This window comes from Etheostoma spectabile, chromosome 4, assembly GCF_008692095.1.
Source record: "Etheostoma spectabile isolate EspeVRDwgs_2016 chromosome 4, UIUC_Espe_1.0, whole genome shotgun sequence".
Lineage (NCBI taxonomy): Eukaryota > Metazoa > Chordata > Actinopteri > Perciformes > Percidae > Etheostoma > Etheostoma spectabile.
The window spans coordinates 11,576,439-11,587,334 of NC_045736.1; the positions used below are offsets into that span (position 1 = coordinate 11,576,439).

At 41.0% G+C, this 10,896-nt stretch overlaps 1 protein-coding gene and 1 long non-coding RNA gene across 2 annotated transcripts in view; one reads left to right on the top strand and one right to left on the bottom strand.

Moving 5' to 3' along the window:
• The window catches only part of grm4 (glutamate receptor, metabotropic 4), a 206,522-nt gene extending 201,701 nt beyond the window's left edge, over positions 1–4,821 (bottom strand). Inside the window, exon 1 of the mRNA XM_032513076.1 lies at positions 4,327–4,821. The gene's annotated coding sequence lies outside the window, so the exon portion shown is untranslated. The remainder of the gene's footprint in view (positions 1–4,326) is intronic.
• The window catches only part of LOC116687586 (uncharacterized), a 23,012-nt gene continuing 13,227 nt past the window's right edge, over positions 1,112–10,896 (top strand). The window contains exons 1-2 of the long non-coding RNA XR_004331592.1: positions 1,112–1,122; positions 3,504–3,514. This is a non-coding gene — a long non-coding RNA (uncharacterized LOC116687586). The remainder of the gene's footprint in view (positions 1,123–3,503; positions 3,515–10,896) is intronic.

Here is a 10,896-nt window from a genome sequence, read left to right on the forward strand (position 1 = left end):
CGAGTGTGAAGCAGCTGGGATGAGGGTCAGCACCTCTAAATCTGAGGACATGGTTCTCAGCAGGAAACCAATGGAGTGCCTTTTTCGGGTAGGGAATGAGTCCTTACCCCAAGTGAAGGAGTTTAAGTACCTTGGGGTCTGGTTCACGAGTGAAGGGACAATGGAGAATCAAAGCAGCGGGTGCAGTATTACATTCAATTTATCACACCGTTGTGACGAAAAGAGAGCTGAGCCACAAGGCAAAGCTCTTGAACTTCCGGTTAGTGTTCGTTCCTACCCTCACCTATGGTCATGAAGGTTGGGTCATGACCGGATGAACGAGATTCAGGGTACAAGCGGCCGAAATGGGTTTCCTCAGGAGGGGGGCTGGCGTCTTCCTTAGAGATGGGGTGAGAAACACTGTCTTCCAACCTGGCCTGGGAACGCCTCGGGATCCCCCAGTCAGAGCTGGTTAATGTGGCTCGGGAAAGGGAGGTTTGGGGTCCCCTGATGGAGCTGCTGCCCCGTGACCCAATACCGGATAAGTGGACGAAGATGGATGGATGGATAGATGGCCACTTACGGTGGGAAAGTGCGAAGCCTTGACTTTTTTTGTATTTTCTATCTGTCGACTATTTCAGTTTCTTCCTTAATTTCTTTTCATTGGTCGTTTCCTGATTGTAATAAATATTTAATATTTACTGTCATCATCAAGTGTTTTTGTATAGTATGCTGCTTTATTAAAACACCAAAAAGGTCCAAGTCTTTGGATTATTCTTATTAAAAAAGGTTTATAACATGCCTCAAAGTTTTCTGTGGTAGATGCACTGCAAAAACTCTAATATGCCACCATAACTTCTATGTTTGACCTGTTATCCAAATGAATAAAAGAAAATAACAACAAAAAGCACAGTGCATGAGCAATACTTGCTTTTATATGTGTCCACGTGCCTAGAGTTGAATTTCTCCTTAAATAGTGGTTTGTAATTATTTATGAAAAGCACAACCAAGCACATTTCCCTTCTATCTATGAGACAGGTATTCTATGATCCATATAGTTATTAATAAAGGGCTAAAGAAGGAGCAGAAAAAGGTTTAGACAATTTAAAAAGTCCGATTGGGTACTTTTATGGTGATTGACAAGTAACTTATGAAGCAAACCCTTCATGGTGCTCTGAGTAAGTCAAATTAAAATATTTGAAGATGTTATTTCACATGTGTCCGGATCTCCAGGCATGGACTGACTGAACAAATGAACTGAGTCATGTGGGGAACACTGAATGGACTCGAGAGTAAAGGTGAATGATGACAGACTTGCAGGCGATAGAAAAGATGCTCTCGACTCCTATGATAATGTGTGTAATCCACTGCAGGGATGTTAAGTGCACTCATTTCACACTCCATTTCACACAACGCTGCCCTAGGAAGAATCTGTGTGTATGATGACTGCACAACATCACTCTTCTGGATCGTTGTGTTGTTGTTTTCCTCCGTTGCTAATAATTTGAAAATCCATCGTTTTTCCACACTGTTTCAAAATAAAGGCTATGTCAAGAACACGATAAGGGCCGAATCCATATTATGTGTGAAATAAATACTAGTAGGAAGTCAGGAATGGAAGTAAGTATTTGGTAGCCCATTACTTAAAAAGATGTACTTCCAACATTAAAATACAATTTGAAGGTCTACTTTCTACCTGTTGCTTTACTTTAAATATACAACATAATGCAGATTATTTAAGTAATAAAACCTCAAGAGATAACAGTGTCTGTTTACATGTGATTACCTGTTACAAGGACAAACACTTTCATTGAGATAGGACATCGTCTCACTGAGTGTCACTAGTCAATTATGATTCAAAATGAACTCCGACTGATGTAATTCATACACACATCACGTCTCCACGAGCTTACATGTCATGTCACTTTTATTTTAGACACTTTCAACAAGAAACTGGCGTCAGAGGGATGAAATGTAGTCCACTAATTGTAGGATGTTTTCCTGAAAACTGGACAAATTACTATATTCATGCATGCTTCTGGAAAAATACATCAGTGTGTGTGTGCACAGACATATGCTAATGCCACATGAGAGCATTGAATAAGTGCAGCGATTTTTATTCCATCATGTATTTATTTGTTTCTGGGGGTTTTAAACATTAAGTGACCTGGCATTTTATTTCAAAGAAAGAAAATCTGAGCCTGCTGTTTTTATGTTTGTAGTGTAGCCATGTTTCTCATTTCCTGTCTTTACTATGGAATTGTTTGGAAAACCTCCCCAGTGAGCAGATGGCGTCTGCCGAGAGGAGAATGAAGCTAGAACCTGGGCTCTATACGCTGTGCACACATTTTCCCTTTTCCAGCACAAGCCTTTGTAAAAGGGAACAACAGAGGTCTATCGGGAATTTAACCATGGGTCTGTTTTGGGAAACAGTGTACACGTTTGTTTATTGCAGCCTTCCTCTTGGATCCATGCAGCACTTACAGTAAAAGATGTGGATCCTGGATAGTGTCTCTGCAGGCTGGAAAACAAGGTTTTCACCTCCCTTCCTCTTGGAATGATTTCAATCACTTTGATCACTGCGGTTAACATGAAACCAATGTGTTCATCATTTGAACACTTTGCCGACAGAATGAAATGTTAAAAAACAAATTTGTATTCCCCGGGCAAGCTAATCTACAGTACGCTGTGGTGTCCTGGTGTATTAATAAGCAGAGAATGAGGCAATGCTACAATATCTCCTCACAACTGCTTACACTCTGGCCCATGACACATTAAAGAGAACTTATAGCAGTAGGAAAAACCAGGGGTCTTATGCTGAGTCTGCACTTGCCATACTAACTCAGAGGACAAGATAAGCCAGGCAAAGCTTGGAAAAGTAAATCTAAGGCTGTTTGAATAAGCCCCTGCACCTTCCTCCTCTAGACCCACACAGTAGTCCTCCCAATCTCTCTCTGGGGGAGATTCCTTAAGCACGCTTTGTAGCAAATCCAGGTAGGCTATCAGTCCCCGCAGTTAGAAGAACGTGCCAACAAGAATAACCAAACGTAAGACATAAAATCTATTTTGTGGCTGTGGGGGCTTGGAGCCTGGATGAGGTTGAATTAAAATCTCTCTTTCGCTGAGTCAGACCCTTTAGATAATTATCCACTGATATGAGGAACATTTCCCCTCTTGGCTGTAAGTTCAGAGGGAATGCAGACAATGGCAAATTTGGCTGCAATCATAGCAGCCTCCCCTACTTTGAATTGGAGCAATGAGAGTAAGATAGCACAAAGCTAATCTCTGGCCCCACAAAAAGGCCAGAGGGAACAGTACAATAAGGAAGCAGTGTTAATACCATGGTTTATTTGCATGTCAGGTATCTTTGCTTGTCTTGTGGTCCTTGACCACTACCCCCAGCCTTGGTTTTTTTATGCCAACAGACAAATAGTTTGCATGCAAATGAAGCATAATGGACATCCCTGTCAACAAAATAATGGCCTTGAAGTAACAACCACGCATGCCTAAGTAACCTATTAAAGTTTGCTCTGGGGTGCAAAGGAGCAGTCTCACATTAGCAGTTCTACCGCTGTCTCCAATTTCCACTGCCAGGAGGCTGCACATCTGCACAGCACAGTGACTGACACGATGGTTCACACACTGCCCCCCCCAAACACACTCACAAAGCACCACCCAGCCAGTGTTCTCCCCTACGTGACTCAACTTGTTTCAGGGCTGAGAGAGAGAGAGACACGAAGTGAGAGAGAGGTGGAGATTAGATAAATCTGGGGGAGCTGGGGATGGAGAAGCGGCTGTTTGCATCCTGCTACTGCCATTCAAAGTCAAACTGGAAGATAACATTTGTCCGCGGTCTGGTCTAATCTTGTGCTTTCAAAGCTGTAACTATAATCACATTTAAAGCCTGTAGCTCCAGCAATTTGGATACGGAGTCATTCTTTTATCATATTTTGTAACACTTCGGGCGCCTCTGCAGCGCAGCAAGGCACAGCGCTCCACACAACACGCTGCGCTGTAACGCGTAAAAGCAATCAATGCGCCCACAGTTCTGGGCGTTGCACTCTTGGTTATAGGCAATCCAGAGATATACTTTTCAAAACTGTCATAACATTATAAATCAGTGATTCATTGACGTATTGAACAACATTGAAAGATGCTAGTTGCATTTAAAAAATGTTTTCCGTGCAATCCCCAGATTTGTATCATGCATCCTAATTGACAGTATCTTTTCAATGCATCGGCTTAAGTCAATTTTAGGCACGACGTTTTTTTTGTTGTTTTTTGTTTTTTTCAAACATGTGATTACCGTAGATGACCCATTTTTTCAGCTTGGGTGGCTGTACTTACCCCTATCTCCTGTCCACGAAGAATCCTTTCATTGGAAGTGACCCATATCCAAAGCAAAACATCGTATAATTGCTGAATCTATCAATATGTGATGGGAGGATTTCCTGAGCGACTCTGGCTTTTATATATATAAAAAAAGAAGAAAAAAAAAATCAATATCTAAACATTGTTTCGGAATAGTATCCAAAAGGAACCCACACGCATTGGTTGCTGCATCGATCCCCCCCAAATCATCGCGAGCGCTGTCCACGGAAAAGTGGTGCTGAAAGTCTTAAGTCCCAACTTTAGGCTGGGTGCGAATGGGAAATAGATGGCACGTCCAGTACGGTCACTCAATAATATAGCTCCTGCAGAGAGAGAATCAGATTTTTACGGGATAATAGAGCGGAGAAGCACATATCCCACCCCCGAGGCGAGAGCACTTTCAAGCTGATAGACGGAAGACGATATGCGCCCCGTGCAATGGATGTGATTGATGTTACAAGCATCGCAGCACACCGCCTTTATCATGGAAGAAATGCACCATCAATGAATCGGGGGCGGGGGGGGGGGGGGGGGGGGGGGGGGGGGGGGTGGTAGATGTGTGAATGCCAGATTACAGCATGTATTACCACCAGCGCTTTGGCAGTTGCTGCATAGTCAAGAAGTGTTTTCTTCCATTTGTTACATCTTTGCGTCGATGTGGCCGCCTGGTGTCTTACCTCTCTGCACAGACTATGGTGTCGGGTTTTTTCTGCATTTATTTGTGACACACACACAATCACACTGCCAGTCTGCACTAGCAGTTAAACTCTGTTTTTTTATTTTTTTTTATTTCTCACTATTTAGTGAGCTGTTGATGATTATATGGGCAACACATTGCATGTCTGTCAGATCATTTGAACGAGATGCAACAATTCCATTTTTTACCAAATGAATATTTTTAAGTCTGATCTAATAATATTCTGGGACAGATTCAATGTGATATGCAATATGCAATATGCAATATGCAAGCGCGCAATCAATTCAGTTCTCACAGTGACAACAGAAGATGTGGTGCAACAGTTCCACATATGACGCTTCTGGGTCGAATCAAACGTTCCAGGTGCTGTTGTGCAGCACATGGGATAACGTAGTGTGCGTAGACACTAGAACATATCACGTCCTATCACTGAGTGCAAAAACTCAATCTAGATGCTGTGTGTGTGTGTGTGTGTGTGTGTGTGTGTGTGTGTGTGTGTGTGTGTGACTGACTGCAGCAGGTACATGAAATCCGTACAAGGGCATGGCTATATATGTCCAAAATTATCCAGCATAAAAGCAAGAAATTAGTTTTAAACCGGCATGGGACGTTATTATTTGAGACTTTAATGCGAGTGATGGATCAATCTTTTGGCTATTAACCTTCAAAAGTCTACAGTGTGTTGCACAGAGACAAAGATTCTCCTCATCTATCAATGTAACTGTGGCACCAGTGCTAACTGCAGACCTGAGAAGGTGTGTGTGTGTGTGTGTGTGTGTGTGTGTATGTGTGGGTGTGGGTGTGTGTGTGTATGTTTTGGGGGAGGGAAGGGAGGGGATTGATTCAGTTTCCATGTTGTCCAATAGAAGGCTCGTGGTCATTGTTCTGTCTCTACTTCCTGAATGTCTGCAGCTGCCCTTTCTGCTTTCCTGATCACAGGGTCTAGTGTGTGTGTGTGTGTGTGTGTGTGTGTGTGTGTGTGTGTGTGCGTGCGTGCGTTCGTGTGTGTGTAGGCTTTCACAGGCCTGAGTGGGTCACACCTGTGGAGTGTTGGACTGACTCCACACATCAAGGGAAAGTGCAAGGGGTTTTGCATGGGTTTTTGTTTTGTATGTGTGTTGTGTATGTGTGTGTCATGTATGTGTGTCTGTGTGTGTGTGTGTGTGTGTGTGTGTGTGTGTGTGTGTGTGTGTGTGTGTGTGTTGTGTGTGTGTGTGTGGTTGGGGGGGGGGGGCCTTGGAGGGCTGTGTTATGTCCCTGTGGGCCTCTGAGGCAGCTGAGCCTCTGAATATTCATCCCCACCTCTGTTGGAGCAAATTCCAGCTACACGACTAGACTGGCTGACTGAGTCTTTTGAGCTGTCAGGGGGCCGTGTATGCCATGCAACAAAAATCAAATAGTGTAACTTGTGCATTATATTGAGCAAAGTGTTTGACATGTCTTTATTACCCCAGAAAGCATCAACCCGCTCCCATCTGTCAACTCCTCAAACCATTATTCTATTTATGTTGAGCATATAGTTCACTAACAAGTGAATAATTTAGCTGTGGAGAACGGAGACACGTTGTTTCCATCAGGAGACCCAGTCCTGCTTTGCTTTCTGCTAAAGCGCACTGGGAGACGGGTCTCGTTGAACGCGTCTGCTCTGAGGATAACGCATAACGCCACTGAGTCCTCCCTGTCCCTCTGCGCAAAGCAAACTCTGGAGATTACTGGTTTCAATTAGCTATGGGGCGGAGAGAATTTAAGCCATGTTAACTCCAGTCACTTGTTAAAATCCCAGTGAAAAAGACTAGCCACTGAGGCATAATCGCCGTCCCCCAGACATCTCTCATTTCATGGACACATTAGGGGAATTATTCAAAATGTAAATTCTGAGGTCACAAGATTTCCGGTTAATTGATGGGATGCATTAAAAGGCCAGAGCTCCTGCAGTGTTTGTATGATTTAGAGTGACCCTTCTGCTTAAGACGGCCCTGACCTGTTTTTAGTCGTTTTTCCCCCACACACTCACACCCACCCACGTCCACAACAAGCCCTTTTGACTCCTTTGCCAAAGCGTTACTGAAAAAGCGAATTCAAGTTTTCAACTAAAGACGATAAGTTGAAGAAGTAGGAGGAGGAGGAGAAAGACAAGACATGGAAGTCTGTCAGTATGAAATAAATTCTAATCTAGTAGTTGGAAGAAAAAAGTATACCGGATGTTTGGATCTTGCATCTTTTTCACCAGCGTCTGTGTCATCGAATGTTTAACTCTGGGGGGTATCAAGACTATCTGACGAACACATTCACAAGTTGGAAGACGTAGAAATGAGTCAGTTTGTCACTGTCTTTTCAAAGGAATATTTTATAAATAGAAACAGACCACACAACACATCGGCCATATGATTCATGCATGAGTGATGTTGTTTGAAATGCTGGCTGGCTGACAGTTGTCACAGGTGTAACTTTTGAACTGGAAAGCGTTTTTTTCATAGAAGAGATTGGCCACAGTAAAATGTCTATCTAAAGTCCAGAGTGAGCACAGGGATACAGTCTACATCTGATCTGCGGTCCACTGAAACACCGAGACAGACTATATCACATTACTGTCTTGTCCTCTGGGTTACAAGGTCGCAAAGAGTGATGTCTTTACCACTTTAAAGCTGTAGGATAGTTTGACCAAGTGATGTTCAGGATGGAAAATGTAGAACAAGTTCACACATTAACATCCCATTCATAAAAGCCGTGCAAATGTGCTTATTATTTAGATCAACAGTGTACAGAGGTTGTGTGCTTCTTTGTAGTGATGTTTTTTTTTTTTATTGGACAACCAGTTTAATTTAGCTTATCTTAAAAGGCCTTATAGACTATTGCTGCAACAATTAGTTTGTCAACAGAAAATAAATCTGTCAACTATTTTGAAAATCCATTCATTGTTGGAGTTATTTTTCAAGCAACAATGCTAAAATCAATAACAGTTTCAGGTGTTCAAATGTGAGAATCCACTGTTTTCCTTGGTCTTATATTGGTTTTGGACTATTGGTTGAAAAAAAAAACAAGACATCGGACTTGGTTCTAGAATATTGCAATGTATGAAATGGATTTTTTTGTAACGTTTTCTGGTATTTTGTAGACCAAATTATTGATTGAGAAAAAAATTGGCACGTTAATTGATAATAAAAACATTTGTTAGTATCAATTAAATTGCTGATGATGTTAAATACAAATTGCAAAATACTAACAGTTTGTTATTTGTGACAGAATACAATCCCACAAGTCTTTGTGAATAACTCTGTACATAAATAATGTATTAATGTGGTAGTGGGCATTCAGAGGGGACAGGAAAGTGTTCTTGTAGTCAGAGGCAAAAATTACAATAAGGACAACAAAGTACAGTCTGGAAGGTTATATGTACCTTTAATATAAAAACTGTGAATTTTCTGTGGGTGTCTGCTGAGTAAAGTGGAACCATGCTCATTTCACTTTTTCTAATTACATCCTCGTGTGTGCCATTTGAGTCTCTGGTCTCATTAGTGATGGATGTTTTTTTCACGGTATTTTGAAATGACCCAGAAATAAAGTAAAAATGTAATTATTGAAAGGACAGTTACCTCTGCCAGACATTGGCAGTATTCATAGATAGATAGATAGATAGATAGATAGATAGATAGATAGATAGATAGATAGATAGATAGATAGATAGATAGATAGATAGATAGATAGATAGATATGTATTGTCACATGAGGGAGATTTGTGTTCACTGTCTGTTTCATGCACATGGCAACATACACGGACAAATACATTAACAGATAACATAAAAGACAGGTATATAGACACATAGTAACAACCACATTTACAACAACGACACCGGATCTATACAAACTCAGTGATATAGTTCAGCAGTGCTAGGGCAGAATTGACCAACTTGGATACAGAGGGTCATTGGTGTCATAGATAGTGGCAATGGCAAAGGGTGTGATGGCTCCATCGTTCAGGTCTGAGATGTTGGGTGTAGGGGAGCAGATCATTTTGGAGGGGACATGTGTGATCTTGGTGAGTTTGTTTTTTTGTCAGAAACGGTGAGCATGTTGTAGAAACGGGGGGAACAGTACAGCAGGATGGCATGTAATCCCTGCGGAGATCGTTCGAGGATATCGGTGCCGTGTTAATCCAAACTGAAGTGGGTCCAAGGTATTTGAATTTGTTGACCTGTTCTACTGTCTTGTTATGAACGGAGACGGAAACAGTCCAGTGTTTGGCGCCTTAAAGACCAGTTCTTCTGTTGTCTCTATGTTCAGATGGAGGTGGTTGTCACAGCACCACTGTGTGTAATGAGAGATGGAGTATTGATTGGCTGTAATGGTTGGTTGATTCATGAAGCAAAAACATTGTAGGGACACAAAATAAAAGGTCTCTTTTGTACTGCAATAACTATATATACACATAGACAGTATATATAAATGTTTCATAATCCACCGTTCACTGTATGCATGATCTCTTTACTTTTGGGCAATTAAATAATTTAGTTGTTGTTGAATTGTTAAATGTCACAAGAAATATGAGTTAGGGCCAATTATAACTGGCATGACAGCAGCCCCTGGTGGTTATGACATTTAACATCCTTAAATGGTTAAGTATGTTAGAATTACAACATAATGTAATAGGCACATACAGACATACATACATACATACAGATGTGTGTGTGTATATATATATATATATATATATATATATATATACACACACACACATATACGTTTATATATACACACACACACACACACACACCTATTTATATTTTGAGACATTGAATGATTAAATATTGGTCTGATTAGTTAATGTACAATGACAGTGACGTGTGTGCAATAATTACAATTCAAGTAGACGTTCCAGTCTTTTTTGTCACAGCATTCAATAAAAAGTGACATGCGCTTTTCTCTTTTTATGAAGTAGGCTGAAACATTGTTGTGTTGAACTCTATGCTGCATTTTTGTTTAGTTTTATTTTGAACGTGGGTTGTGTGTGGTTGTGAGTGAGGATGTCGCAATTTTTTATCTCAGAAAATTAAATACAACAAAAAAGGGCAACATTCTACATAAAATACAATAAACTACTGATAATAACCATGTCTTACTGATGAGGAAAGCATACCGTACAGAGAGCATACCGTACATAGAGTGAGGGCAACTTTATGCTCAGAAACTCACAACGCAGTAAATTGCTTCTCTTACGTGTGAAACCAAGCACAATCTTTTGTGGCCCTGGGCAGAACAACACAATCTCCTGCTTATTTAGTCATTAACGTGCATATGTATCTGAAGAAAAAAGGTGCTTCAAAGGTTAATGCTGCCAATATCTTCGCAGCCTTCAATTAAACAAACCTCAGCCGCTGCACAGCCTTTAGTTGTGTGTCATACATCACCACAGGGATTGCCATATTAGGAGATATAGCAAATGAGCAGAATTTCCCTGCTCATTTCCCTTTGCCACGGTGGGGCTCTGGTTGTGTCTGCTCTGTCCGTCTGCTACTATAAAACAAAAACAAAACAAAAACAAAAAGCAATCAATGTAGCGTTAAACAGGAAGTCACTGAACATGGACTTTTTTTTTTCCATTTATGTATGCATAAATAGAGAAATATGTGCGCTTTGGAGTTAGTCATGTTAATTGCTAACGTAGCTAATGTAAGAAAGTCAGTTAGCTCAGTGGTTCCCAAAGTGGGGGTCGGGACCCACAGGGGGGTCGCGAGCCAGAGAAAGTTGATTTCCAGAAATAAAATAAAAATTAAAAACGATTAGAAAAATCATATGTTAGCCATGATTTTAACACAAGATTAAAACTGTTGTGTTATTTTGTGTGTTATTTT